This window comes from Vulpes lagopus, chromosome 1 (assembly GCF_018345385.1).
Source record: "Vulpes lagopus strain Blue_001 chromosome 1, ASM1834538v1, whole genome shotgun sequence".
Classification (NCBI taxonomy): Eukaryota; Metazoa; Chordata; class Mammalia; order Carnivora; family Canidae; genus Vulpes; species Vulpes lagopus.
The window spans coordinates 56,365,393-56,371,345 of NC_054824.1; the positions used below are offsets into that span (position 1 = coordinate 56,365,393).

The 5,953-nt window shown below is 37.7% G+C and overlaps 1 pseudogene; it reads left to right on the forward strand.

Annotated features, from left to right (window-relative positions):
* The first annotated feature begins 526 nt into the window (after window positions 1-526).
* On the forward strand, window positions 527-618 carry LOC121475441 (annotated as a pseudogene).
* The last annotated feature ends 5,335 nt before the right edge of the window (window positions 619-5,953 follow it).

Sequence of the window (5,953 nt, forward strand, 5' to 3'; positions counted from 1 at the left end):
TTTTTTGTATTTTAGTTTTTCCTTGTGGTTACCATGAGATTTGTATATATCATCCAATATACAAAACAGTCTGCTTTAAGTCGATAGTAACTTAGATGGAATACCTTCCAAAACTCTTTATTTTTACTAGCCCCTTACATGTTTCATGTTTTTTTTAATAATAAATTTATTTTTTATTGGTGTTCAATTTGCCAACATACAGAATAACACCCAGTGCTCATCCCGTCAAGTGCCCCCCTCAGTGCCCGTCACCCATTCACCCCCAACCCTGCCCACCTCCCCTTCTACCACCCCTAGTTCGTTTCCCAGAGTTAGGAGTCTTTATGTTCTGTCTCCCTTTCTGATATTTCCTACCCATTTCTTCTCCCTTCCCTTCTATTCCCTTTCACTATTATTTATATTCCCCAAATGAATGAGAACGTATGTTTGTCCTTCTCCGATTGACTTACTTCACTCAGCATAATACCCTCCAGTTCCATCCACGTTGAAGCAAATGGTGGGTATTTGTCATTTCTAATGGCTGAGTATCACTTCTCGGCCTTTTGGCTAAGATCAAGTGTAGTATCTGTTTCATGTTTTTCATGTCACTTTTTACATTCTTTTATTTCGTGATCCCTTAATTATTTATGTATGGTAGTTAATGTTACTACTTTGGTCTTTTAACCTTCTTAGTAGCTTTATAAGTAATTAATCCAATGCCTTTACTATATATTTACCTTTTTTTAGTGAGATTTTTCTTTTCCTTTTTTCTTATTAATTGGCAACATTTCTTTTCAGCTTGAAGAAGTCCTTTTGGTATTTCGTATAAGGCTAGTTTAATACTGATCAACTTTAATTTTTGCTTGTCTGGAAAACTCATTTTCTTTTTTGTAAGTCTGAATGATATCCTTACTAGATTAAATATTCTGGGTTGAAAGATTTTTGTTTTTTTGTGTTTTTTTCCAACACTTTGAATATGTCATACCACTCTCTTCTGGCTTGCAAAATTTCTCCTGAAATATCTGCTTATAGTCTTATGGGGTTTCTCTTGTACATAACAATTTGTTTTTCTCTTATTACTTTTAAGATTCTTTAAGTTTTGACATTTTAATTATAGTGTGCCTCTCTTTGGGTTCATCTTGTTTGGGACACCCTGGGATTCTTGGATGTCAATGTTTGTTTCCTTCCTTAGGTTAGGGAAGTTTTCAGCCATTATTTCTTCAAATAAGATTTTTGCTTGTCTTTCTTTCTTTCTTGCTTGCTTGCTTTCTTTCTTTTTCTTTCTGTCTGTTTGTCTGGGATCCCTATAATGCAAATGTTGTTCCACTTGATACTGCCACAAAGGTCCCTTAGGTTATCTTCATTTCTTAAAATTATTATTTGTTTCTTTTTGCTGCCTTATCTGGTGAGTCCTATTGCTTTATCTTTTTGTTCACTGATCTATATGTCTACTTTATCCAGTCTGTTGTTGAAGCCCTCTAATGTATTTTTCAGTTTAGTTATTGAACTCTTCAGTTCTGTGACTTTTTTTGGTATTTCCTTATGTTTTCTCATTGTTGGATTTCTCACTGTATTCATCCATTCTTCTAAGTTCAGTGAGCATCTTTATGACTATTACTTTGAATTCTTTATCATATAGATAACTTATCTCTGTATCATTAGGATCCTTTCTTCTTTCTTTCTTTCTTTCTTTCTTTCTTTCTTTCTTTCTTTCTTTTCTTCTTTCTTTCTTTTCTTCTTTCTTCTTTTTCATTTTTTAAATTTAAATACAATTCACCTACATATAGTATAACAACCAGTGCTCATCCCATCAAGTGCCCTCCTCAGTGCCATTAGGATCCTTCATGAGGTTTTGTTGTATTCTTTTGTTTGGAACATAATCTCCTTGCCTCCTGATTTTGTTTATCTCTTTGTGTTTATTTCTCTGTATTAGGTGAAATAGCTACCTCTCCTAGTCTTGAAGAAGTAGCTTTGTATAGGTAATGATCCCTCTTGTTTAACTTTGCACTACCTCTTGTCTTTCAAACCTTAGAGATTGTTTGAACCATATGATTTATTCTTGATATAATCTTATTATTGAGGGTGTGTCAAGATCTGTCAGTGATCCAAAGAGCGGAATCTCATTTAGCAACTAGTTTCAGGCTGATTGGAAACAAGACCCTCAGGCAGCAGCTTGTGAATATGCAAATATGTACTGTCCTGTGAGGCCACAGTTATAATCTCTGTTGGCCTCCATGTCATGAAGTCTGAAGGCAACTCCTGGGTAATAGTTGCAAAATCAAAGCTCCAGACAAGCATATAAGCTCCTTTTTTGAGAAGTCTTGCCAGGCTGTAGTAAGGCCAAGTGTGTATGCAAGAATGGTGTCTCACTGCTTCTGTTTCCTGGAAGTGCCTCCTTAGACTTTAGATGTGTGTGAAACCGGAAGCCTGGCTGAAACTCTAGGCTAAGTGAATAGGATGTTCATGGGAAAACTTGGGTGATGTTTTAGTCTGCTCTCCATGGAACCCTCTAGAGCAGTGAATTGCAGAGAGATGTCTTTCTGATTATTACAGTCTCAAGGAACTCCAGAATGCCATACTCTTGGCCTCCAGGGCCATATGATGGAGGGGTTTTCTCTGTGTAGATTGTGCATGCTTTCTGGCTTTAGCAAAGAGCTGGAGAGTATAGTATTCAGGACAAGCTCACTGGCTGAAAAAGGCACTAGGAGAATATCTTCTTATATGTGTGTGCCCCTGTGCTTCAGCAATGTAATTAGAGGGAGCTTTGTGTGCATGAACCTGCATTAGGTTGGAAGTGGGAGAATGCTGCAAATGCTCATGCTTACCAGCTCCAGCCAGGGAAAGAACACTTAAACTGCTCATGCTCTCTGGTCTCAGTAAGTGCTACAACCACTTGTGCCAACCCATCCAGGTGGTGAGAGGGTGCTGAATTTGAATTCACCAGCCTGTGCTGACAGGCTATATGGAAAGTACCACAATGGCATTTGCCAGTGTCTCTGTCTCTGAGAAGCATTTCAACAGTTTCTCACTCCTCTAGCCAATGCCCCCAGATCAGAAAATGAATCTCCCTCACTTATAATCTAGGAGCCTTTCAGATTGCCTTTTTTTTTTTTTCCTGGATCCTGGGGTGAATGAGACCAAATGCAAGCCCTCCAACAAAGGAATTGGTTTTTCTATAGCACTTTGGAACCCTTGGACACAAGGCTCATTGGTTTTCCAAGCCAGATATTCTGGGGGCTCATCTTTCTAGTGTAGATACCAGTCAGTGTTGATTGCCAACCCCTTATTTTTCTCAAAGAAGCATCTCTCTAGTGTGGTCCCTCTCTTTGTATGTTGCCACTTGGGCAGGGGGAAGTTGTGAGACCATGTCTCTGCCTATTCTACCCTTATGGGTTTGACTTTTTGTGGAAAGCATTTCATCTTGTTTTCAGATTTTTTTCAGAGGGACATTGCCTCCATATGTAGCTATAGATTGGTGTGTCTATGAGATGAGATAAGTTCAGGATGTTTCTGTACCACCATCTTAGATGCCCCCAAGCTTTATTTTTTAAACTGTTTTTTTCCCCTTTTACATCTTGTTATCTAACAAAATATAAGACCTTCCAGGCAATGAGTGTCCTATTTTCCTTCAAACCTCTTCATCAAAATACACCACCTTATAGCATATAATAGCTAAGTTTTACTCTTCTCTTCCAAAACAATGCTGCTCCATCTCTCTTTTTTTAAATTTTTTTTTTTAATTTTTATTTATTTATGATAGGCACACAGTGAGAGAGAGAGAAGCAGAGACATAGGCAGAGGGAGAAGCAGGCTCCATGCACCGGGAGCCCGACGTGGGATTCGATCCCGGGTCTCCAGGATCGCGCCCCGGGCCAAAGGCAGGCGCCAAACCGCTGCGCCACCCAGGGATCCCTCCATCTCTCTTTTAATTAGTGATTTCACTGGCACTATATATATATATATATATATCCTTCAAAAATGCCCTTTTCTCCATTATTTTCTGTGGTTACTATCGATGTTTTTTCAACCACATACCCTGATGCAATATTGTAACATAATTTTCTTTAAATGTAATTTCTTCTTTTCTTTTTAATGCATCTTCTCATGGTACACAATTTAAGGAGGGGATATGGAAGTTTAACAGGGAAAGGTTTTTATTTGACTAAATCAAAGATAATTTGGAAATTCTTCAGCATGTTAAACTCCTGTATCCTAAACAAAAAGTAAACAGAATATAAGATTTGGACTTATGAGTAGCAGGCACGCTGTGATAGCTACCAATATATGGACATGATCCCACACTGCAGGAGGATTGCTCAGTGGAAGGACTTAGGCAGAAAGCCAATGGAATTATTGATGGCTTCTACTGAGCATCTTAATACCAAAGGTACTTGGATAGGTGCTTTCCAGGTCAAGATTTTTGAACATAAAGTAGTTTACATCATTATAAATATACAATAGTTACACATAGATCAATAAAGTCAAAGAATCTCATTAAACAGTTGTTACCTTGAGAAAAACAGCAATCTTAGAGAAAAAGGTATCTCCTTGGTAAAAGACTATAGATTTTTCATTTACAAAGAATTATCCTGTCAACAAGTCAGCTTATTCCTATAAGGACTTTGTCTTTGTTGAGGATATCCTGGAGTGTGCACCTTTTTCTCCAGACCACCTCAAGGCCTTTCGTAAGGGTTACTCTTTTCTCTCTTCTCCACACCAAGTGACTCCAGATTAGAGAATTGGGGTAGTTAATAATGAAATTAAATATTACAAATAGAAGAGATGATAAATACTTACATATTAAATTGTACTAAGGAAAAGGATATTGTATACATATAATGATTTTTGTCCTGTCTTTATTCCATGTTGTCATGTTTTCCAGCCGAGATTCTGTGTGAATGAGGGGTAGACCTAAGACAAATTAGGCAGCTTTAGCTGTCATTTCATAGGCTTTTCATTCAAGACTGATGTCTGACTTCGAGAATTTGGGTAACAAGAGGAATTTTGAAGGAACCCTGCCAAAATGGTCATAAATACCAGCAAGGAAATTGGTGACTAGAAAGGGCCAATAGAAAAAGGAGCTGGTTTCCATCACCTCTTTTCCTTCAGGCCATGAATAGAGACTGTGGGAGCAAGAGGCTCACCAAAGAACCCTAGTTTAACTGTTGTTTCCTTTATCTTTGCCCTACTTAATGCCTTTTCCCCTGTTTAACACTCAGAAACAGCTTGGTATGCTTAGAGTTACAAACTGACCCTTGCAACCCTGGCTTCTCAGCAGGCTCTAAACCCCAAGAACTAAACCCAGGAAATGGCCTCATTACTGCCTAATGAATAATGAAAGTTCTGCACTCTATAGAAACAGCTGAGTAATTTTTTCTAAGACATTTTCTAGATATTTGTCCATCTAGTACAGTAGAACACAAATTCGACCTGTCATGGTACATTCAAAACACATAAATATCATACCTACATTTGTACGTATATATCATACATCAATCATCTATCCATCTAGCTATCTATCTGGACTTCTTGATTCCAAAGCTAATAAAATTCTCAAAAGGCTCATTTGTACAAATAAAGACAGCCAGAAATATTTCTTCTTCTGGAGCAAAAGAGCTGAACAATAATTGTCAGTTCCAGAATAATTATTCATTTACATCTTCAGACTAGGAGTGGTAGGCAACTACAGGGAAGAGTATATACTAGAAGAAGCATCTCAGTCTCTGTGATAATGTGCTAAACAACCAGAAGTGTAGGTAGACAAAGAGCAACTGCTTCAGTTGCTTTCCTTGAACACTTTCTTCATGTATACAGCCATTTAATAATTCTTAAAGATGATATCTTGACATTATAGCTATTAGCACTTTGATTTGAAGACATCAATGGTCACAGTGTGAAAACCAGACCAAGAGACAAGCAGAGAAGGTAGACTTGGGGTGCTCACATTGCTGTTAACTCACCAACAAATGTGAAG